Genomic DNA, 23,074 nt, shown 5'->3' on the forward strand with positions numbered 1-23,074 from the left:
TCAGGAAGCGAAGTAGGATTGCGTGCTGCCTGCTTCCTTCCTTCTGTGGATAAAGTGCGCAAATGCAATTGTTTGCGGAGAAAGCGGGCTGCGGCGGAGGCGACGGCAGCGTCACCTGGCTGTGTTCAATAGCGCAGGCCGGCGCCCCCCACCCCGGGGCAGCTAGTGCGCGTGGCGGACGCGCGCGGCGCTGCCTGGCCGGCGGCGCTCAGTCGTGGTGCAGCGGGCGCCGCGCGCGGACGCACCAGGTGAGCGCGTCTCCCCCTCCTCACAACCCCCGGCGCCTCTTCGGATTTGTAACGCGTCGTTTTCTTTCGTCAACGCGCTTCACTTGCTGATTTCCTGTAAGTGTGGCCCTATTCTTAAATTTACGCATGCTGTAGACAATTTCCATAGTTCTGTACGAAGATTTGAAATATGTGCCTACTTGAAACGACCGCAACTGCAGTTGCGCGCGCGTCTACACTGTCTCTGCTACATTCCATCGTACGCGTCACTGAGGGCCATTGGAACCTGGCTGTTCCATTAATGCACAGTTCCCAGTATTCTGGACGGCTGATGTGATTTTTGGTGCCTCGATTTTCAAGATAAACTGTCTTGGCACGAGAGCTCGAGTTGTGATCCACGATGCCTAACATTTCGACAGCGTGATGTAACTATTGCTGTCAAAGTAGTAGGAGTAGATGGCGAAAATTTTGGAATCATTCAATCTTCGTGAGTATTACGAGCGAGTTGACAGTTTACATCGATTACAGATAAGACAGCAGGTCCGACTGGCATGTATAAATCTCGAGGAAGCCTTAGATGCCAGCTAGGAAGGACGCGAAATTTCTGAAGCTTCCGCCGCAGGCAGTCTTCCTGAGCACCACACGCTGCCAGGGAGCAATACTGAGGTTGTTAACAAAAAAATTTCACTGTAATATTTCGTGGTGTGTTTCTGAAACTTATCGTCAGCGTTCTTGTCTTTCGCGTTGCACGAAATTTTCTGTAGATCTCTTTACGTACCCCACCAGTGCCGCATATTATCCTGTTCCGGAATTATACTGTATTCGGATTCCAGGGACGGTCCTTTCAGGTTTGCGCTAAAATTAGAAGGCTGCTCGGCTCCTGGCTGTCAGCGGGTGTCGGGAGCCGACAACGAATAGCAGACGGTGAACGGAATGACCGAGGCGAGATGCCGTTGTATTTTTAATTGTTTGCTCGGGTATTCTCGCCGCAGCCGCTTGTGATTCAGCGCCGTTGGGCCAGGGCTGGGCGAGCAGCAAACGCTGTTTTAGATCTCTGTTTGGGGTACTGGTTACTTCACTTCCCCTGGAAGACCCATACTTTCTGAGTATTGGAATAGCTTTAAACCGAAGATGAGGCTCGCCTGAAGATCAAAATTCCTTCGGGCCCACATTTTCAGAATCTTCTAGCTTCTCTACTACCTAGTTACGTTGTTTCTTGTGAGCTGTGTTTTAAAGACGTCAGTTTATAGATCTTAGATCTGCTATTTGAGGGCAGAGAGTTTGGTACCAAGTGCATTTACCTTGTTGTAAGTAGTCAGTCCTTTCTTAAACATTTACCTTTATATAAGCAGTTGGCCCTTTTTCTTAATTGGTCCGGATCTGTTATCGATGTAAACTGTCAACTCTAACGTAATACTCACAGAGGTTGTATGACATCAAACTTTTCACTATCCGCTCTTACGTTAACAGAGACACTGGGAAAGCTGAGATTGTTTCCCGCTAAATTTGAGCTATACGTATGACGCTTTATTGAAAGAAAATGGTTCAAATGGCTCTGAGAACTGTGGGACTTAACTTCTGAGGTCATCAGTCCCCTAGAACTTAGAACTACTTGAACATAACTAACATAAGGACATCACACGCATCCATGCCCGAGGCAGGATTCGAACCTGCGACCGTAGCAGTCACGCGGTTCCAGACTGAAGCGTCTAGAACCGCTCGGCCACAACGGCCGGCTTTATTGAAAAGCAAGGTCACTGTATCGGCAGGTACTACTGGTGCTTCCGAGGAACAGCGGTGCCCTGTGTCGCAGGGTCTCCCACTTCGCTGTCATTGTGCAGAGGAATCGCTACGGTGGCTGCCCTTCATTCTACTGTTGTTTCACTTGAACACGCACAGTTATTTGCATTAGCGTATGCTATCCGACAATTTTCTTTGATACGACTGATTTTTTATGGGTTTGTAAACAAACTATATCCAATTCTCTTACTATGCGACGCTCCGTCGATAAGCGGGGTAGCTGTCGTGTTTTCGAGTAGAAAGATGCAGGATCGAATGATGTGATGCTGATGATTCTTCAGATGATTGCCCCCTGCTCTCCACACAAATACATTCTGCGCAACAATCATGGCGGTAAAATGAGAGTACTCCTGGGGTATACGAATGTGTATCAACATTCGTTCTTTCGAAGCAGTGTCCACAGACGGCTAGGAACGGGGATTCCTCCCATACACTACCGTGGTTCTCGTAGTGGAAATTATAAAATTTGTTCTTCAACACATCAACTACATGATCTTGAGTTTTGTAATTCCAAAGAACAAGAATGAGAGTTTCATTTATTTCAGTCGCCAATCTTATGGCAGAAAATCTGTGAGAAATGATATTTTGAAGGATAAAAAAGGTAGATTTAACACAGTGTACTCGCTTTAGAAGTTCTGTTCCAGGAAGCAAATTCTTATATAATGCCGAGTTTGAATAATTTTCGATATTAGGCACAGCTTTTATACAGGGTGATTCAAAAAGAATACCACAACTTTAGGAATTTAAAACTTTGCAACGACAAAAGGCAGAGCTAAGCACTCTGTCGGCGAATCAAGGGAGCTATAAAGTTTTATTTAGTTGTACATTTGTTCGCTTGAGGCGCTGTTGACTAGGCGTCAGCGTCAGTTGATGCTAAGATGGCGACCGCTCAACAGAAAGCTTTTTGTGTTATTGAGTTCCCTCAGCTCGAACAAGAAGCACAACAATTCATATTTCAGCAGGATGGAGCGCCACCACATTGGCACTAATCTCTCCGTAACTACCTGAACGTCAACCACCCGAGGCGATGGATCGGCCGCCAGGCAGCCCGTGACAGAGCACTTCATCACTGACCTCGAGGAAGCCCTGATCTTACCCCCTGCGATTTTTTCTTATGGGGGTATGTTAAGGATATGGTGTTTCGGCCACCTCTCCCAGCCACCATTGATGATTTGAAACGAGAAATAACAGCAGCTATCCAAACTGTTACGCCTGATATGCTACAGAGAGTGTGGAACGAGTTTGAGTATCGGGTTGATATTGCTCGAGTGTCTGGAGGGGGCCATATTGAACATCTCTGAACTTGTTTTTGAGTGAAAAAAACCTTTTTAAATACTCTTTGTAATGATGTATAACAGAAGGTTATATTATGTTTCTTTCATTAAATACACATTTTTAAAGTTGTGGTATTCTTTTTGAATCACCCTGTACAACTAGCAGCTAGTCATTACTTCCACTAAAATTATTCCTATTGAATTCCTGTCGGTTAGCTTCTGCTCTTCTCTTATTCAGTGTGCACTAAAAGGAATTAAAATTATTATTTGTATTGATGTGCCGTCATAATCGTATCTGAGCGGTCATGTCATACTGCTGAAACGTTTTGATGCAAAATTTGTTAATGTCGACTAAATTACCCTACTAGTGTATTGTCACAAGAATTACGTATTTGAAGCACACATTTCCATGACTATGACTCAAGTTTCAAAATTAATATGCGAGATCTTGGCAAAAATTAACATCTGGTTTCGCAGTACGTGAAGACGGTTACGAGACAGTTGACGAAATGTTGTGTGGGAAAATGAAAACCAGTCCTGGGACCAAGAAATTTGCTCTTATACGTTGCTTCGAGACAATAAAAAATTGCATCGCTTTTAAATTTTGTCTCGCGTTTAATAATTACGAAAACATGTTTTAGTCTTCTCAGCGGCCGGGCAGAGTGGCTGAGCGGTTCTAGGCGCTACTGTCTGGAACCGCGAGACCGCTACAGTCGCAGGTTCGAATCCTGCCTCGGGTATGGATGTGTGTGATGTCCTTAGGTTAGCTAGGTTTAAGATGTTCTAATTTCTAGGGGACTGATGATCTCAACAGGGTAAGCCCCATAGTGCTCAGAGCCATTTGAACATTTTTTTTTTCTTGTCAGCGGCTTAACATCTCGTCGACGACGAGGAATGTTAGAGAAAATGAGAAGTTCCGAAGAAGAGCAACACGTTTCGTTACAGGTTCATTTAGTAAGCGCGAAGGCTTCACAGTGATGCTCAGCCATCACCAATGGCAGACACAGCAAGAGAGTTGTGGTTTACTGTTAAATTTCCGAGAGCATACGTTTCTAGAAGACTCAACCAATATATTGCATCCTCCTCTGCATATCTCCTGAAAAGAGCATGAAGGTAAACTTACAGAGATTCGAGCTCACACGCAGGCTCACCTACGATCGTTCGTCCCATGAAGCATTCGGGACTGGAACAGAAAGGAGGAAGGTTACAGTGGTACACGAAGTATCCTCCTCCAAACACTTTAAAATAGCTTGCTGAGTATAGATGTAGATGTACATCTGGGTCACCAGAGACAGCGCACGAGTTCGACTTTGGAAAGTAAATCGGCTGCGTCCTTTATAGGAACATCACGGTATCGCTACTAAGCTACTTAAGGAAACCACTGAGAGCCTAATTCTGAGTGTCTGGTCGGTGATTTGGACCGCCATACTCTTGAACACGAATCGACTGTGCAACCTCACTCGGTGTGACGCCGTTAGAGATTGAAAACCAGCTACTAGTCTTAAACGATCTTGCAGTACCTGTGTTGTTCAGAAGTACGATGAAATGTTCCTTCAACGATGCATGTATGTTCAAAGGAACAGGCAATGTAACAATTACAGCTGTGAAACTTTTTGGCAGATTAAAACTGTGTGCCGGACCGAGACTCGAACTCGGGACCTTTGCCTTTCGCAGGCAAGTGCTCTACCAACTGAGCTACCAAGCACGACTCACGCCCCGTCCTCACAGCTTTAATTCCGCCAGTATCTCGTCTCCTACCTTCCAAACTTCACAGAAGCTCTCCTGCGAACCTTGCAGAACTAGCACTCCTGGAAGAAAGGGTATTGCGGAGACATGGCTTAGCCACAGCCTGGGGGATGTTTCTAGAATGAAATTTTCACTCTACAGCGGGGTGTGCGGTGATACGAAACTTCCTGGCAGATTACAACTGTGTGTCGGACCGAGACTCGAACTCTAAAAATGGTTCAAATGGCTCTGAGCACTATGGGACTCAACTGCTGAGGTCATTAGTCCCCGAGAACTTAGAACTAGTTAAACCTAACTAACCTAAGGACATCACAAACATCCTTGCCCGAGGCAGGATTGGAACCTGCGATCGTAGCGGTCTTGCGGTTCCAGACTGCAGCGCCTTTAACCGCACGGCCACTTCGGCCGGCACTCGAACTCTTTCGTGGGCAAGTGCTCTACACCTGTAATCCTAGGACTGCAGCTGTTATGAAGTACATGATACGTATTCACATTTGCAGATATGAACAACCATCAGCCGTATAACGGAATGACGACAGTGAAAATTTGTGCCGGACAGGTACTGGAACCAGAATTTCCCGCTTATCGCTAGCGGTCGCCTTGTCATTAGACATCCGATTATCCTTCACAGCCAGACCTAAAATTCTACATGTCGTCAACATTATGTCAACAAACTGTGCTAGTACATCAATTATGTGTATTCCCATACAGGGGAGACATTTTAATCGAAAGTCGCTTGCGCAGTGTCCGAAGGTACGTAGTAGCGTACTTCTGATCAACACAGGCACCCTAATGTAGTATTTGTCCACTGACATCGGGCAAGCAACTTTCAATTTAAGTGTCTCCCCTGCACGGGGAATATGCATAATGGATGTAAGAGAGCAGGCTGTAGACACATGGTTGATCCCATACGGAAGTTTGGCTCTGTCCATGAAGTGTGCTCGGTTAGCCTAATGGTTCAAATGGTTCAAATGGCTCTGAGCACCATGCGACTTAACTTCTGAGGTCATCAGTCGCCTAGAACTTAGAACTAACTAAATCTAACTAACGTAAGGACATCACACATATCCATGCCCGAGGCAGGACTCGAACCTGCGACCGTAGCGGTCGCTCGGCTCCAGACTGTAGCGCCTAGAACCGCACGGCCACTCCGGCCTGCGTAATGGGAACGCGACCGTTCGCGTTAAGCGGGAAGTCTGGGTTCGGCTCCCGGCCCAGCACAAATTTTCATTGTCGTTATTCCGTTATACAGCTGATGGTTGTCCATTTTCGCAACTGCGAATACATTTCACGTATTTCATAATGGTGGTAGTTCTTGAGGTACCCGTTCCTTCGCACATGAATACATGCAACACACTCAGTGCTATAGATTTCATGGTACTAGTTTTAGTCTGCATTGATTTAAGGAAACGGGATTAGATATGAGTCTCGAATACGATTGCAAAATTCTATCTCCGCATCACATCACTAAGTAACTGCAGGGCCTATTTTTACATGCCTCTTTTTGTACTCGTGTACATTTCTGTCGTAGCTTTCAGCAACTCTCTTTGTGCAGTATGCACAGTTAACGTCTGCGCAGCTGGAACACGGGACAGAGTGGCACATTTGTGAAGTGGTGGTGATACATGCGCTCGTAAAACGCCCCGCGCGGCAGGCAGGTCGTTCGGAGACACAGCGCTAGCTTAACTTGGCACGGAAGGCGGGGGAAGCAGAAGTTCCGGCATTCGCACGGAGCGAAGAGTTTCCTGGAGTCTAATCAGCTTTCCTGTCCCTGCCGTCATTGATTTAGGAAATAGAATATATGTAAAACTCTGCTTTAACGCGATCCAGCTTTAAGGCTGATCAGCTGGATGCCTCATTTCTTCACGTTCGGAAAAGTTACGGTACAGTTTTACTCTGTCGCTAAGAGATTAGACTACGCGCTTATTGAACATACGATCGGCAACGAGGCTTCTTGTTGATTAAAAATGTACTTATGGAATAAGAAATCGTAACATCAGAACATACTTTAGAAACACGGTTCGGGGCCGCTAACATACGAAGTATACAAAAATTATTATTTTCTGTTTATGGTTCTCTAAGATTGGTCGAGGGTGGTATCGTCGTCTACTTAGAGGTATTTGTTTGTGAAAACTGCTGTAAGGTTTGTGGGAGATCATTTCAGTAAGAGGCAGCTCCTTTCAGAAATGAGAAACTATGGACGCGCGGTGTGGCCCGTCGGTTTGAGGCGCCATGTCACGGATTGCGCGACCCCTCTCGCCGGAAGTTCGAGTCCTCCCTCGGGCATGGGTGTGTGTGTTGTTCTTAGCATAAGTTAGTTTAAGTAGTGTGAAAGTCTAGTGGCCGATGACCTCAGCAGTTTGGTTCCTTAGGTATTTACACAAATTTGAACATGTTTTAAGAAACTGTAAAAAAGAGTGAAGTAAGTTTGTGTCACTATGGTCCTTTAGGATACCGGTGTGTCGAAATGCTGCTGTTAATTTTTTTGGCTAAGGAGTCAGTAGTTGGCGGTATTGGATACATCTGCCGTCAACAGACCGCCGCTCTCGTCGTTAGTGTCGGCTTTAGAAGTTGAAGTCTGTACTTCTCCTTAAGTTAGCTCGTCAATTGCCATCTTCAGGTTGAGTGGACCCCGTTGTAGTTGTGTCGCTGTGGAAAGGTCCGAGGCTATAGCGGAGATCGAACCTCGATCTTCCTTATTAAAGTAAGACGCGGCGACCTCTCAGCCTGAACATTACAAATTTCATAGTAGGTGAAAAGCCTTTTGTATTGTTTGAATATAGCTTTGGAGTCAGAGATGTGTAACTATCTCGGAGTGATCATTTGGAGTCATCATCACGTAAATAAAAAAAAAAAGAGGAAGACAAATGACAGTGCGACGATTTTTCGTAAATTTTCTACGAGAAAAGTACATTTTAAGACGCTCTTGAGATACCCTCAAGCGTACAGCCTAGATAGGCTGAAGATATGGGAAAATGTTCGAAAAATTGTTAGGGGAAATGAGAGGCTCCAAAGAAGAGCAGCACATTTCGTTACATGTCCATTTAGTAAGAGCGTAAGATTCAGGAAGACGCTCAGTCAGTTCCAGTGGCAGACGGTGTAAGAGAGTCGTACTGCATTACGGTGTGGTTTGCTGTTAAAGTTCCGAAAGCATACGTTCCTAGAAGCATCAAGCAATAAATTGCGTCCCTCGCGAAAATACCGTGTGATGTAATTTATGAAGGGTTTGTTTAGTCAGTGGGAAATCATTTTAGAGATTCCCCTTACACTGTAACGAAATACCTGAGAATTATTGCGTTGTTCAACACGTGAAGGTCTTTTCTTTAAAATTAGAAGAACATTTTTTCACAGAATATTCTAAGAATATTCTCCCTCTCTCATTTTCTTGCGTATCACGTGCAGATCGTAGTGATAAGAGTAGAGAGATGTGGATATACACGAAAATGTACAAGTACTTGTTTCTCTCACCCAGAATGCGTGACCGGAATGACTTGGTTTGGTTACGGAGGAGGAGGCTCTAATAGGATGATAGCATGTGCACTCTGCTGGATGTAAATGTTCATGATTAAGAGAGATGGAAAATATAAATCAGGAACAAGGAACCAAGATTTTGAAGCGGCTGTTTCCGCAGAGAAACCTGACGTTCTGCGCTTGTTACATTTGGCTCGACAGTCCGGTTAATATTTAACAAATTCAACAGTATCATATAGCGACTTCCATGGTCTCTCCTTTGAAAGGCTCTAGGCGTCTTTTTTTGTATCTTTATATTTCTTGCGCACTCTGATATGTGGCGAAATCAGCGTCCACTCTTCGTGTGTCTGAACCCGATATTTCCCTTCATCACGTCACGTAAGTTCTTGGGTAGTCCATTCTACATCTACGTAAATAATCCGCAAACCACGTGGCAGGGTTTGGAAGAGGGTAGGTCCGGTACCACTAACTGACTTGTCTCTCTTCTCTATTCCAATCGCAGATGGCGCGTGGGAAGAATGATTTTTGGTAAGCCTTTGTATTTGCTCTAATTTATCGAATTTTGTAGTCGGTGACCATTTCGCGAGTCGTATTGGGGAGGGAGTAATATTGTGTCCGACTCTTCCTGTAAAATATTCACGAAATTTCAATAGTAAGCCTCTCTTGTAGCGTCTGCCAGCAGAGTTTGTTGAGCATCTCTGTAACGGTCTCGCGCCTATGGAACGATGCCGTGACGAAACGAGCCGCTCTTCGTTGAATTTTGTCTATCTCTTTCTATCAGCCCTTCCTGGTGAGGGTCACAGAGTGATGAACAATACTCAAGAATTGGTCAAACAAGCGCCTTATAAGCCACTCCACCTATCCTTAAGATTATTCCTGCGAATCTCAGTTTAGCATTTGCTTTTCATACTATTTGTTTTATGTGGTCATTATACTAAAGGTCGCTTCGGATAGACTGTCGTAGATATTTCATAGTGGTTACTATTTCCAGCCGGTCGCAGGTTCGAATCCTGCCTCGGGCATGGGTGTGTGTGATGTCCTTAGGTTAGTTAGGTTTAAGTAGTTCTAAGTTCTAGGGGACTTATGACCTAAGATGTTGAGTCCCATAGTGCTCAGAGCCATTTGAACCATTTTGAACTACACTCCTGGAAATTGAAATAAGAACACCGTGAATTCATTGTCCCAGGAAGGGGAAACTTTATTGACACATTCCTGGGGTCAGATACATCACATGATCACACTGACAGAACCACAGGCACATAGACACAGGCAACAGAGCATGCACAATGTCGGCACTAGTACAGTGTATATCCACCTTTCGCAGCAATGCAGGCTGCTATTCTCCCATGGGGACGATCGTAGAGATGCTGGATGTAGTCCTGTGGAACGGCTTGCCATGCCATTTCCACCTGGCGCCTCAGTTGGACCAGCGTTCGTGCTGGACGTGCAGACCGCGTGAGACGACGCTTCATCCAGTCCCAAACATGCTCAATGGGGGACAGATCCGGAGATCTTGCTGGCCAGGGTAGTTGACTTACACCTTCTAGAGCACGTTGGGTGGCACGGGATACATGCGGACGTGCATTGTCCTGTTGGAACAGCAAGTTCCCTTGCCGGTCTAGGAATGGTAGAACGATGGGTTCGATGACGGTTTGGATGTACCGTGCACTATTCAGTGTCCCCTCGACGATCACCAGTGGTGTACGGCCAGTGTAGGAGATCGCTCCCCACACCATGATGCCGGGTGTTGGCCCTGTGTGCCTCGGTCGTATGCAGTCCTGATTGTGGCGCTCACCTGCACGGCGCCAAACACGCATACGACCATCATTGGCACCAAGGCAGAAGCGACTCTCATCGCTGAAGACGACACGTCTCCATTCGTCCCTCCATTCACGCCTGTCGCGACACCACTGGAGGCGGGCTGCACGATGTTGGGGCGTGAGCGGAAGACGGCCTAACGGTGTGCGGGACCGTAGCCCAGCTTCATGGAGACGGTTGCGAATGGTCCTCGCCGATACCCCAGGAGCAACAGTGTCCCTAATTTGCTGGGAAGTGGCGGTGCGGTCCCCTACGGCACTGCGTAGGATCCTACGGTCTTGGCGTGCATCCGTGCGTCGCTGCGGTCCGGTCCCAGGTCGACGGGCACGTGCACCTTCCGCCGACCACTGGCGACAACATCGATGTACTGTGGAGACCTCACGCCCCACGTGTTGAGCAATTCGGCGGTACGTCCACCCGGCCTCCCGCATGCCCACTATACGCCCTCGCTCAAAGTCCGTCAACTGCACATACGGTTCACGTCCACGCTGTCGCGGCATGCTACCAGTGTTAAAGACTGCGATGGAGCTCCGTATGCCACGGCAAACTGGCTGACACTGTCGGCGGCGGTGCACAAATGCTGCGCAGCTAGCGCCATTCGACGGCCAACACCGCGGTTCCTGGTGTGTCCGCTGTGCCGTGCGTGTGATCATTGCTTGTACAGCCCCTCTCGCAGTGTCCGGAGCAAGTATGGTGGGTCTGACACACCGGTGTCAATGTGTTCTTTTTTCCATTTCCAGGAGTGTATTTCCAGCAACTTGTCATCAATAGTGTAGTTGTACATTAGCGGATTTCTTTTCCTATGTGTGCGCAATATGTTATATTATTCACGTTCAGAATCAACTGCGAGTCCCTGCACCATTCATCAACCCTCTGTAGGTCCTTCTGGGGATGCTACCTTCTTGTAGACTCCGCGTCACCTGTGAGCAGCCTTAAAGAGCTTGCAACGCATTCTACTAGATCGTTTATATACATTGTAAACAGTATCGATCTTATCACACTTCCTTGCGATAAACCAGAAATTACCTTACTTCTGTCAGTTTTGCTCCATTAAGAGTTTTTTTCCACTAAACGGCATCGCAGGACAGTGGCTTTCGAAATTCGCTTGCCCCTCCACGTCAGTGCTGAGCTAGTTCATGACACACGCATACACACGCATACACACGCAGGTATGTTCTGCGAGCTGCCATAATACAAATTTGGCAGTACGAGCTTGGTGTAGTACAATTATTAGTCCTCCCTCGGATTATAAATTTCTCTGTCTTTACGTTCGTAATCGTTACCCTATATAATAACTGTATGGGGCGGTGTAATATTCATACGTATGTAACTTGTTGTAATTTTAAGAGAACCACATTCCGTGATCCGCGGTGCCTTGCTTCAAGGTGATTCCACTGGAAGTTGTAAAACATATCCGTAATATTCCTTCTTTCAACAAACAAACCCGCGGCGAATCGCGTAGCTTTTATGTGAACCCTGAGTACATCTTCTGTTAATCATGCACGATAAGCATCGTGGACAGAGGAACTGTAATCAGATACAAACGCATAGAGAGGTTAATAAGCATCACAGTTCGGAGATGTGTTACACTTTCCAAAAGGTTTCCCAGAGTATTCGAAAAATAGCACACGCATTTAATTACTGCGTTGGATCAGTTAACTAATGCAGAGAGTAAGGACCTTAAAATGTTAGTTGTTAACTGCTGGAACGTTGGCAGCGAGGTCCCTGAACAAAAGACTGTGGTAGAAAGCAGTCCCACCCACACCATACTAGGAATTGAGATTTGTCTGAAAACCCGAAGTACAGAGTAGAGAGAGTAAGGAAATTTTCGCCAACGCGTAGAACGTAAATCGGAAAAATAATTTCCCCAGAAGGTGGAATATTTATAGCACCAAACAGAAACATTAGGTCTATAGAGGTCCAAAATGAATGCTAGTTTGGGTTCGTATAGAAAAGTGTAGGAAAGAGCAGCAGAAGTCGATGGTGTTAGATAAACAATCGGAAATTTCTGCCGGATATCACATTAAGGTACATTTATAATATAGTGTCTCAAGTATTGTCTAAACTGTATCGCATGTTGTTACACCAGGCGTTCAGTGGTAGTAGGTAGTGACAAATTTGTTCAGTATAAACTGGAAAACTCAGCGTACGTTATCGCTGGCAAGGACAAACAGTCTTACGAAGTAAAATTAAATACGTTTTCATACGACTCCCAACAACAAGCAATTTGGGCACATAGATCCTGAGAAGTCAGTACCCAGAACAACCACCTCTAGCCGTAATAGCGGCCTTGATACGCCTGGGCATTGAGTCAAACAGAGCTTGGATGGCGTGTACAGGTACAGCTGCCCATGCAGCTTCAACACGTTACCACAGTTCATCAGTTGCTCGGCCACCATTGACCAGACGTTTTCAATTGGTGAGAGATCTGGAGAATGTGCTGGCCAGGGCAGCAGTCGAACATTTTCTGTATCCAGAAAGGCCCGTACAGGACCTGCAACATGCGGCCGTGCATTATCCTGCTGAAATGTAGGGTTTCGCAGGGATCGAATGAAGCGTAGAGCCACGGGTCGTAACACATTTGAAATGTAACGTCCACTGTTCAAAGTGCCGTCAAGACGAACAAGAGGTGACCGAGACGTGTAACCAATGCACCCCATACTATCACACCGGGTGATACGCCAGTGTGGCGATGACGAATACACGCTTCCAATGTGCGTTCACCGCGATGTAGCCAAACACGGATGCAACCATCATGATGCTGTAAACGGAACCTGGATTCATCTGAAAAAATGACGTTTTGCCAATCGTGCACCCAGGGTCGTCGTTGAGTACACCGTCGCAAGCGCTCCTGTCTGTGATGCAGCGTAAAGGGTAACCGCAGCCATGGTCTCCGAGCTGATAGTCCATGCCGCTGCAAACGTCGCCGAACTGTTCGTGCAGATGGTTGTTGTCTTGCAAACGTCCCCATCTGTTGACTCAGGGTTCGAGACGTAGCTGCACGACCCATTACAGCCATGCGGATAAGATGCCTGTCATCTCGACTGCTAGTGAAACGAGGCTGTGGGATCCTGCACGGCGTTCCGTATTACCCTCCTGAACCCACCGATACCATATTCTGCTAACAGTAATTGAAAATCTCGACCAACGGGAGCAGCAATGTCGCGATACGGGACACCGCAATCGCGATAGGCTACAATCTGACCTTCATCAAAGTCGGAAACGTGATGGTTCGCATTTCTCCTCCTCACACGAGGCATCATAACAACGTCTCACCAGGCAACGCCGGTCAACTGCTGTTTGTGTATGAGAAATCTGTTGGAAACTTTCCTCATGTCAGCACGTTGTAGGTACGCCACCGGCGCCAAACTTGTGTGAATGCTCTGAAAAGCTAATCATTTGCATATCACAGCATCTTCTTCCTGTCGGTTAAATTTCGCGTCTGTAGCACGTCATCTTCGTGGTGTAGCAATTTTAATGGCCAGTAGTGTATTATAAACCGATTAACTATGTTTTCTTAAAAAGCTTTTGAATGCACTATTAACCGCAGTCTAGGTAAATATGTACCAAGTAAAGTACTAAAAGATGTCAATGCCCTATCTAGGTTTTATGATACCATTCAGATATTTCTACAAAAACAGGTGCTACAACAACCTCCTGCAAACGACAATGCAAGGAAATTTGCAGATAAAACTTAACGCATATCCATAAGAAGGTTCAAAAATGGCTCTGAGCACTATGGGACTTAACATCTGTGGTCATCAGTCCCCTAGAACTTAGAATTACTTAAACCTAACTAACCTAAGGACATCACACACATCCATGCCCGAGGCAGGATTCGAACCTGCGACCGTAGCAGTCGCGCGGTTCCGGACTGAGCGCCTAGAACCGCTAGACCACAGCGGCCGGCTCCATAAGAAGGGTTACACGAGAAGCGTACAGTATTTCCAAACAGACATGGCAAATGATCCATGACACCCAAAATATGTCCTGGTTACGTCACAGTGAAGTCACGGTTATAAAAATTTGCCTTTAAAAATATATTCACGTGCGAGGACACTACCACACAAACGTTTGAATACCGCAGAGACGTACAGATGATAAATATTGATTTATGCACCCCGTTATCGAAAAAACAATTAAGACTGTTCATAGCGAACAGGGTCATCAGGTGCTAGACTAATACTTATTACATTTTACATAGAATAAGTTTCGAAATTAATCTTTTCCTAACCAATATTTACGGAGAATCCATAATGAAGCGAATGTGCCGCATTAGTGAAAAAAAGTGCAGTTCAGTAGTACTTATATATAGGATAAAAGAACGGATGCAAAGAATTAAAGACCAGTATCACTAACATAAGAACCTTGTACAGGAAAGACTATCGTGGAGAAATTCACCATCGGCCTGAGTGGCCGAGCGGTTCTAGGCGCTTCAGTCTGGAACCGTGCGACCGGCTACGGTTGCAGGTTCGAATCCTACTTCGGGCATGGATGTGTGTGATGTCCTTAGGTTAGTAAGGGTTAAGTAGTTCTAAGGTCTAGGGGAGTGATGACCTCCCATTAAGAGCCATTTGAACCATTTTTTTTTGTTTGACAAATTCACCAAACCAATCTTCGGTCTAAAATGGTGAATAAAGTCTTCCGCACTGCCTATTAAAATGCTGTCATTAAAAAGTCACTAGCAGTTTCACGTCAGTAGAGGTGCATCTTCAGGTAATCTGTACGAAAATTAAAATATTACAGAATTACAGTTGTTTGAAAATAGATGTGTTCTGCCATAAAGCCCCATATATGAATGAGAGTTGTGTACTCACAGGTTTTATAAACAGTCATGGCGCTACAAAGTGATTGTTTAGAGCCAAGTCCCATCGTTCATCGTCAAAATACAAGGAGATAGCACGCTAAAAGCGGTAGTCCATGATAAAAATGACATGGACCGCAGAGCACCTATAAATGATAGGAAGCCGGAAAATCTATTTAAATTTGTGACTACCGTATAACTAAGCGAACTAAATAGCAACACCACGTTATTGCCGTAACTTCGACAGACAGGTATAATAGAGCTTGAATGCTATAGACAACATAGAATTGTGTGGGTCCCAGAGTAAACTGTACTGATAACGTGGTATTATGGACAACGCGCGCGACGAGTTTTATTCTTAATGGGTGTAACTGAACATTAAAAAATACTTCTTTATTAATTGTTTCGCCTTAAGCATCGTTCTATATTGGCATTATTTCATCTAAAAAGGGGCGCTCAGATCGATGATATTAATTTGTCATTTCGCTTATAGCAGCGCTGAACTTACGTTTTAGATTTTTATGTTGGTTTTTATGTTAAATATTTCGTTTTACATCACTTGAGCCCATTACATATCTTACATGTATGATGACTCAGTTGGTATGGTTTGTGCCTGTTACAGCACATATCTTTACACGTCTGCGAGGCTCAGGCTTATTTTCCTCCCTTTCGTTTAGTTGTTTCGCCTCTTTGCTATATTTCCATGTCATTATTGCTTCGTATAATATAGGACGCTCAGCTTGATCATTTTCGTCTGTTATTTCACTGCTTCCATTGCTGCACTCACATTTTAGATTTGTGATGATTTTTTTATGTATTTTCTCTTACGTCACTCGAGCGTATAATACTCCATAAATTTGACGATTTATTGACCATAGTATATGATACCATTATGTTGTTACATGTTGGAGAGTTATTTGGCTAGTGGCGTACCACAGCTCGTTCATATTGTTTTTTTATTGAAGCATTGTAAGCGCTCGGAGCAGTCAGTCATGATTCCCTAACCTCCACTAATGACGTCAGTTTACCTGCTTGCCCACCGTCGGCGCCTGCGCCGCTCCGCACCTCAGACCTCCGGCGTCGCCCTCCTCTCAGTCGTGGCTGGCGTTCACAGCGTGCGGCTGCCCGGCGGCGAACGGCGGACGGTGTGAGAGTAAGTGTTTCTTCTCCATCTCTGTATTCTTCGTCCCACCTGCCCAGCCGTTACAGTTTTAGATCAGTTTGATTATTAGGCCCTCTCATTTTTACTATGCCTGCCAAGATGCAGTGATTTGCAGCTCTTGCACTGATTTGCCCGACCGCATGTTATGTGTTGGCAAATATCGTAAGTGAGTGCCTTGTTTCGATAGTCTGCTCTTGTGATTTTTACAGATATGTTGCACTGCATTTCTTTTCTCCTTTCCTTTGTATGTTACAGTTTCATGAACCTGAAGATAGGATTTTAAAATCTCGAAACCAGTCGTGGTATAAATAAATAATTAGTACAACTGAAGTGGACGTCTCTAAATTAATTATCGCTATTATTGATCCGAGGTACTCCCCACCATGCACTGTGCAGTAGGTTTCGTAGTATATACAAAGATGTTGGTGTTTCCCAACAAATAATTTATGTGTTTATTTCTCCTTAAGCCTCTCTGGGCAGTAATGCCCAAATATCAGTTTGCTTCAGTGACTTAAGTGGCAGTAGCTAATTAAGCAATATGGTATCTGTTCAGGGCCTGACGTGCATTGAACTGCATGTGCCTTTTCTTTCAGACAATTTCCAGAAATTATACCAAATTGCCTTGCGTTGCAGGGTTTTTGAAATTTGTTGTATTTTCTACCTGTTGTGCCATAACCGCGACGAATGTCTGCGTAGCACCGGCGCTGTTTGCTAAGTGAATCACATTTTCTTGATATATACCAGCAATTACTCTTGACTCTCAGACGTCTTACCACTGAAGCCGATGTATTGGTACATCTTTCAGTTCGTTAGCGCAGTGGTACACCTGCTTTGCTTAGTAGTCAGCGATTTGCAAATTTAGCAAAAATTCTCAGAAGTTTATTTATTCTTCAGTTTGTTTATTAATTTTTCTAATCTTAAGTGTAAATATGAATGCAGGTCACCTTACACAAAAGCATGTATCTACACTATGTCAATCTATATCTTGCTATAATTACACTTTACATATCTATTTAATATTGTACGAATACTTTAGGTCTCTGTGGCCGCGCGGTTCTAGGCACTTCAGTCTGGAACCGTCCGACCGCTACGGTCGCAGGTTCGAATCGTGCCTCGAGCGTGGATGGTGTGATGTCCTTAGGTTAGTTAGGTTTAAGTAGATCTAAGTTCTAGGCGACTGCCGTGCGGGATTAGCCGAGCGGTCTAAGACGCTGCAGTCGCGGACTGTGCGGCTGGTCCCGGCGGAGGTTCGAGTCCTCCCTCGGGCTTAGGATAGCTTAGGTTAAGTAGTGTGTAAGCTTAGGGACTGATGACCTTAGCAGTTAAGTCCCATAAGATTTCACTTTTCTAGGGGACTGATGACCTCAGATGTTAAGTCCCATAGCGCTCAGAGTCATTTGAACCATTTGAATTTTTGAATAGTCCAGCTGTTAACAATAAAGTCGCCGATCGTGCCTACAATAAGAATACGCATGAAAAGTATGTGTGTTTGTATGTGTGTGTGCTTGTGTATGTGTGCGTGTGTGTATGTGTGTGTGTGTGTGTGTGTGTGTGTGTGTGTGTGTGAGAGAGAGAGAGAGAGAGAGAGTGAGAGCGAGAAGAGAGAGACAGAGAGTTAGAGAGTTAGAGGGGAGAGAGAGAGAGAGAGAAAGAGAGAGAGGGAGAGAGAGAGATGTGGAGGAATTATTTAAATTACAGTTATGCCCCAGCCTAATTTTGAACCACGTCAGCTCTGCGTCTAGATTGTTCGTTAACGATGACACTAGTTTGCCAACATTTCGTTTATAAAGTTGATGGGAATATGATACCAATTAAAGCAAAATTGCTCTGAAATAACAATTTTCGCTGCGAACCGTCACAGAGCGGTAAAACCTGCTGATTACCTCTTATCGCTCATTTTTATTGGTTAGGGTAGCAACGACATTCACATCACCTCGAGGGGTTTTCACCATGTGAGATCCACTCCCTTTACATTATCACATCAGGCAGCAATTTCATATCCGGACCTACACTCTGCCGTAAGGAAGAGCGGCACTTTTGATTCCCCTTGACGATACTGCGACGGAATGTTATGGACAAAAGTGAATGAAGGACTTTTTGAAATGAGATCTTGGATACTTAAATGTGTGTCTCGCGTTCGTAAATCTTGCAGAAACCTCGTTTCGGATCTGGACATTCTTACATTCACTTCGCAGTACACGGCCTAAATGGGTTATGTTACTAATAATAAAAGTAAGTTTTCATTTGGACTGTGATCTACACAATCACAATACAAGAGACAAAAATAATGGTTTTGTAGACTTCCACACCGAGTGAACTTAAGCGCTCTGGTATAAAACTAATCAACAAACTCCGTTCCAACATAAAGCTAACAGTTGGGAATCCGAGCCAATTTGAAATACAATCCATCAGTCCCTGTTTCTATAAATTATCGGAATATCTACACTGATGAAACAAAACATTATGACCACCTGCTTAATAGCTTGTTTTTCCGTCTTTGGAACGAAATACACCACTGATTCAGTGTATCAGGGATCCGACAGCTTGTTGGTAGGTTTTGGGAGGTATGTGGTAGTAGATGTCTGGGCACAGGTCATGCAGCTCGTGTAAACAACGGGCCGCTGATTCGTGTACGTGGTGATGGCGCCCGATAACGACCCAGATGTGTTCCATAGGATATACATCAGGCGAATTTGGTGGCCGAGATATCAACGCGAGTTCACTATAACGCTCCTGAAACCACGGTTTTGGCTCCGAGACACGCACAATTAATGCGTTGAGAGATGGCATCGCCGTTGGGGAAGACATGCAGGTGGTCCGGAGGCGTCAGTGTGTCTTCGATTACTACCACAGGCCCATGCAAGCACAGGAGAATGTCTCCAATAGCATAATACTGCTCTCACCAGCTTGGGTCATTGGCGCGCTGAGCGTTTCGAGCCACCGTCCATCTCGATGACGGCGTTTCTGGAGACGACCATCGACTTAGTGTATCGAAAATGTGAACCGCCCGAAGAGCCGAAACGCTTGCATTGATCTATGATCTAATCCCGATGGTCCCGTGCCCACTGCAATCGTAATTGACAATGTCGTTGGGTGAACATGTGACTACGAAGAGGTGGTCTGCTGTGGAGCTCCATGTTCTACAATTTACGACGCGCGGTGTGCTTCGAAAGACGTGTGCGTGCACCAGCATTGTGTTCTTTCCACAGAGATGCCACAGATCACGATCTATCCTACTTTACAGAGCTGACAAGCCTCAGAACCCCACGTTCTGCGTAGAGTTGAGGACATTCAACAATTTAGCGCGTAGTGGTAGTTTCACTGTCCTTCTACCTCTTTCCGTAGATGCTGACAACAGCAGCACGAGAACATTCGACCAGTTTCGGCGTTTTCGAGATACTCCTTCACAGGCTCTGTGTAATAATAATATGCCCTTTGTCAAAGTCGCTAATCTGAATGGATTTCCCTATTTGTAGCCCATATGTTCGCTAGCGTAATCCCCCACCCATGTCTGCCCTGCTTGCATACTTTTGTTGCCATGTTACGTCCCAGCAGCATTACCAGGCAGCATTCAAAGTCGCAATGAGCTGTGGTCATAATGTTTTCGATGATCAGTGTACAGGGCTATTACAAATGATTGAAGCGATTTCATAAATTCACTGTAGCTCCATTCATTGACATATGGTCACGACACTCTACAGATACGTAGAAAAACTCATAAAGTTTTGTTCGGCTGAAGCCGCACTTCAGGTTTCTGCCACCAGAGCGCTCGAGAGCGCAGTGAGACAAAATGGCGACAGGAGCCGAGAAAGCGTATGTCGTGCTTGAAATGCACTCACATCAGTCAGTCATAACAGTGCAACGACACTTCAGGACGAAGTTCAACAAAGATCCACCAACTGCTAACTCCATTCGGCGATGGTATGCACAGTTTAAAGCTTCTGGATGCCTCTGTAAGGGGAAATCAACGGGTCAGCCTGCAGTGAGCGAAGAAACGGTTGAACGCGTGCGGGCAAATTTCACGCGTAGCCCGCGGAAATCGACGAATAAAGCAAGCAGGGAGCTAAACGTACCACAGCCGACGGTTTGGAAAATCTTACGAAAAAGGCTAAAGCAAAAGCCTTACCGTTTACAATTGCTACAAGCCCTGACACCCGATGACAAAGTCAAACGCTTTGAATTTTCGGCGCGGTTGCAACAGCTCATGGGAGAGGATGCGTTCAGTGCGAAACTTGTTTTCAGTGATGAAACAAAATTTTTTCTTAATGGTGAAGTGAACAGACACAATGTGCGAATCTGGGCGGTAGAGAATCCTTACGCATTCGTGCAGCAAATTCGCAATTCACCAAAAGTTAACGTGTTTTGTGCAATCCCACGGTTTAAAGTTTACGGCCCCTTTTTCTTCTGCGAAAAAAAACGTTACAGGACACGTGTATCTGGACATGCTGGAAAATTGGCTCATGCCACAACTGGAGACCGACAGCGCCGACTTCATCTTTCAACAGGATGGTGCTCCACCGCACTTCCATGATGATGTTCGGCATTTCTTAAACAGGAGATTGGAAAACCGATGGATCGGTCGTGGTGGAGATCATGATCAGCAATTCATGTCATGGGCTCCGCGCTCTCCCGACTTAACACCATGCGATTTCTTTCTGTGGGGTTATGTGAAAGATTCAGTGTTTAAACCTCGTCTACCAAGAAACGTGCCAGAACTGCGAGCTCGCATCAGTGATGCTTTCGAACTCATTGATAGGGACATGCTGCGCCGAGTGTGGGAGGAACTTGATTATCGGCTTGATGTCTGCCGAATCACTAAAGGGGCACATATCCAACATTTGTGAATGCCTAAAAAAACTATTTGAGTTTTTGTATGAGTGTGCAAAGCATTGTGAAAATATCTCAAATAATAAAGTTATTGTAGAGCTGTGAAATCGCTTCAATCATTTGTAATAACCCTGTATATTCAAAGATTGAAAACTTCAGTTAACTAAATGGTAGGTACCAGATTTCAATATAAAGATGCATGACAAACAGTAACGTACTGTAACATTTCTACAGATGTAGGTAACTATTCTTTGAAAAATACCAATGTATATCGACAGGAGATAAATAGCAGCTGTTTATTGTACATAAGGTGACAGCACTAGTTTTCCGAAAGAAGTAGCTTTGTTTCTAATTATCTTCATCAGATTTAGCCAGCATAAATAACACTAAGCAGTATAACGACACCAGAACGAATTTTCACTCTGCAATGGAATGAGCGCTGATTTGAAACTTCCGGGCATATTAAAACCCTGTGCTGGAACGGGACTCGAACCTGGAACATTGGCTACGTGTGAAAGTTCTTTACCAACTGCGCTATCTAAGCACGACTCACGAATAACCCCTCATAGCCTCACTTGCGCCACTACTTTCTCTCCTAACTTCTCAGAAGTTCGCGTGCGTAACTTGCGCGGCTAGTAGCCTTGGAAGAAGGGATATAGCGGAAAATTGGCTTAGCTGGATGCTAGGGTATTGTTTCCAGAATGAAGTTTTCAGTCTGCAATGGAATATGGGTTGATTTGAAATTTCGGGGCAGATTAAGACCATGTGACGGGCCGAGACTCGAAGTGGGGACCTCTGCCTATCGTATGCAATGCCAGTCCCGCAAAATGTGCTGGAGAACTTCTACGAACTTCGGAAGGCAGGAGAAGAGGTACTGGCGGAAGTAAAGCTCTGAGGGTACGTTGTGTGCCGTGCTTGGGTATCTCAGTCGGCTGAGCAACTACCTGCAAAATGCAAAGGTCCTAGGCCTGAGTCCCGGTACGGCACGCATTTAAATCTGCTAGGAATTTTCAGGCTAATGATACTTTTATGTTAGTACAACATACAGATTAAGTTTCTATGGTTTTCTTGCCTTTCGTTATTGTATACCTTAACTCGTTCCAGATCCACTAATGTTCCCCTTCTTGACACGGAACACGATGTACTCGTATGAATGACTGTCCATTAGCTGCAGTCACAGATGTGCAGGTAGCATAGAAGAGCTAACTGTGTCGCCGCAGTCACGCTGGGCGGTTATCCTCAAGAATACCGCTGCTGGACTGCCCCTTACCTCTTAGCTCGTTATGCAGCCCGCGGTACATACGGGACAGAAAGTGCTCTCTCGTAGTTGTTACGCCTTATTTATGGAGACTTCGAGAAGAATTTACAAGAGATGCAACTAGTGCTATTAATGCAGAAAGATGAACGCTATTGCTTGTTATAGTTATATGAATGTGCTTCATGCAGCATACATCACCTGACTTAATTTGCTTCACGTTACAAGAAGTGGGCAACACCCTCAAGCGCTCAATTCGGATGTCAGAAAGACTTATTCTGGTGAAACAAGTTTCCGGCTTACTACCAACAGTAAATTATGTGTATCTTCCATTCCTACAGTTAATACAGCTTGCACTGAGAAATTTCCCTGCAATACGATGAAAAAGATTTGTCAGCTAGAAGCCTCTTGCTGAATGCATAAGTGTCCACAAGGGGAGGCAAGAGGTGGTGGATGCCGCCCTCCCCCCTCCTCCTTCCCCCCCCCCCCCCCACTTCCGCCGTCGCATCTGCAGTATAACGTTCAGAGCTTTTATTCATTACAGTATTATCATACATGTCTACGAATAATTTCCTGTGATTCCGCCAAACCCCTCCTTCAGCCATAATGATTTTAATAATAGAAAAAAGTGTACTTTGAACATAATCATAAAATCATGCTTACATTTTAAGTATGAAAGCAATATAAGTA

The 23,074-nt window shown here is 45.1% G+C and overlaps 1 protein-coding gene across 5 annotated transcripts in view; it reads left to right on the forward strand.

Moving 5' to 3' along the window:
- The first annotated feature begins 221 nt into the window (after nt 1-221).
- The window catches only part of LOC126184543 (cAMP-regulated phosphoprotein 21), a 1,287,166-nt gene continuing 1,264,313 nt past the window's right edge, over nt 222-23,074 (forward strand). For all 5 annotated transcript variants that reach the window (XM_049926953.1, XM_049926952.1, XM_049926954.1 and 2 more), the window contains exon 1: nt 222-344. The gene's annotated coding sequence lies outside the window, so the exon portion shown is untranslated. The remainder of the gene's footprint in view (nt 345-23,074) is intronic.

The sequence above is a fragment of the Schistocerca cancellata genome, chromosome 4 (genome assembly GCF_023864275.1).
Source record: "Schistocerca cancellata isolate TAMUIC-IGC-003103 chromosome 4, iqSchCanc2.1, whole genome shotgun sequence".
Taxonomy (NCBI): domain Eukaryota; kingdom Metazoa; phylum Arthropoda; class Insecta; order Orthoptera; family Acrididae; genus Schistocerca; species Schistocerca cancellata.